Raw genomic sequence first — 2,679 nt, forward strand, 5'->3', positions numbered from 1 at the left:
TCTGGCTTGAATTCGCAAAGAAGAGCACGAAATCTACAAAGTCATGACTTTTTACCAAGATTCAACAGCTGAATTGCAAGAAAACAGCAGAATTCTGCACGAAATCATCAAAATTCTTAGAGAAAACTGCATATTTCGATGCAAAACGACGATTTCTCGCCGATTTTCGTTGTTTTCTATCTTGAATTCGCCAAGAAGAGCACGAAATCTACAAAATCATGACTTTTTACATAGATTCAACGGCTGAATTGCAAGAAAACAGCAGAATTCTGCACGAAATCATCAAAATTCTTACAGAAAAGCCGATTTTCGTTGTTTTCTATCTTGAATTCGCCAAGAAGAGCACGAAATCTACAAAATCATGACTTTTTACCTAGATTCAACCACTGAATTGAAAGAAAACAGCAGAATTCTGCACGAAATCATCAAAATTCTTACAGAAAACCGCATTTTTCGATGCAAAACGACGATTTTTCGCCGATTTTCGTTGTTTTCTGGCTTGAATTCACAAAGAAGAGCACTAAATCTACAAAATCATGACTTTTTACCAAGATTCAACGGCTGAATTGCAAGAAAACAGCAGAATTCTGCACGAAATCATCAAAATTCTTACAGAAAACCGCATATTTCGATGCAAAACAACGATTTCTCGCCGATTTTCGTTGTTTTCTGGCTTGAATTCGCAAAGAAGAGCACGAAATCTACAAAATCATCACTTTTTACCAAGATTCTACGGCTGAATTGCAAGAAAACAGCAGAATTCTGCACGAAATCATCAAAATTCTTAGAGAAAACTGCATTTTACGATGCAAAACAACGATTTCTCGCCGATTTTCGTTGTTTTCTATCTGGAATTCGCCAAGAAGAGCACGAAATATACAAAATCATGACTTTTTACCTAGATTCAACGGCTGAATTGAAAGAAAACAGCAGAATTCTGCACGAAATCATCAAAATTTTTACAGAAAACCGCATATCTCGATGCAAAACAACGATTTCTCGCCGATTTTTGTTGTTTTCTGGCTCGAATTTGCAAAGAAGAGCACGAAATCTATAAAATCATCACTTTTTACCAAGATTCTACGGCTGAATTGCAAGAAAACAGCAGAATTCTGCACGAAATCATCAAAATTCTTACAGAAAACCGCATATTTCGATGCAAAACGACGATTTCTCGCCGATTTTCGTTGTTTTCTGGCTTGAATTCGCAAAGAAGAGCACAAAATCTACAAAGTCATGACTTTTTACCAAGATTCAACGGCTGAATTGCAAGAAAACAGCAGAATTCTGCACGAAATCATCAAAATTCTTAGAGAAAACTGCATATTTCGATGCAAAACGACGATTTCTCGCCGATTTTCGTTGTTTTCTATCTTGAATTCGCCAAGAAGAGCACGAAATCTACAAAATCATGACTTTTTACATAGATTCAACGGCTGAATTGCAAGAAAACAGCAGAATTCTGCACGAAATCATCAAAATTCTTACAGAAAACCGCATATTTCGATGCAAAACAACGATTTCTCGCCGATTTTCGTTGATTTCTATCTTCAATTCACCAAGAAGAGCACGAAATCTACAAAATCATGACTTTTTACCTAGATTCAACGGCTGAATTGCAAGAAAACAGCAGAATTCTGCACGAAATCATCAAAATTCTTACAGAAAACCGCATATTTCAATGCAAAACGACGATTTCTCGCCGATTTTCGTTGTTTTCTGGCTTGAATTCGCAATGAAGAGAACGAAACCTACAAAATCATGACTTTTTACCAAGATTCAACGGCTGAATTGCAAGAAAACAGCAGAATTCTGCACGAAATCATCAAAATTCTTACAGAAAACCGCATATTTCGATGCAAAACGACGATTTCTCGCCGATCTTCGTTGTTTTCTGGCAAGAATTTGCAAAGAAGAGCACGAAATCTACAAAATCATGACTTTTTACCAAGATTCAACGGCTGAATTGCAAGAAAACAGCAGAATTTTGCACGAAATCATTAAAATTCTTAGAGAAAACCGCATATTTCGATGCAAAACGACGATTTCTCGCTGATTTCGTTGTTTTCTATCTTGAATTCGCAAAGAAGAGCACGAAATCTACAAAATCATGACTTTTTACCAAGATTCAACCACTGAATTGCAAGAAAACAGCAGAATTCTGCACGAAATCGTCAAAATTCTTAGAGAAAACCGCATATTTCGATGCAAAACGACGATTTCTCGCCGATTTTCGTTGTTTTCTGGCTTGAATTCGTAAAGAAGAGCACGAAATCTACAAAATCATCACTTTTTACCAAGATTCTACGGCTGAATTGCAAGAAAACAGCAGAATTCTGCACGAAATCATCAAAATTCTTAGAGAAAACTGCATATTTCGATGCAAAACAACGATTTCTCGCCGATTTTCGTTGTTTTTTGGCTTAAATTCGCAAAGAAGAGCACGAAATCTATAAAATCATCACTTTTTACCAAGATTCTACGGCTGAATTGCAAGAAAACAGCAGAATTCTGCACGAAATCATCAAAATTCTTACAGAAAACCGCATATTTCGATGCAAAACGACGATTTCTCGCCGATTTTCGTTGTTTTCTGGCTTGAATTCGCAAAGAAGAGCACGAAATCTACAAAGTCATGACTTTTTACCAAGATTCAACGGCTGAATTGCAAGAAAACAG

Source organism: Gnatocerus cornutus, unplaced genomic scaffold (assembly GCF_029298725.1).
Source record: "Gnatocerus cornutus isolate USDA-ARS CGAHR unplaced genomic scaffold, icGnaCorn1.1 ctg00000022.1, whole genome shotgun sequence".
NCBI classification, from domain to species: domain Eukaryota; kingdom Metazoa; phylum Arthropoda; class Insecta; order Coleoptera; family Tenebrionidae; genus Gnatocerus; species Gnatocerus cornutus.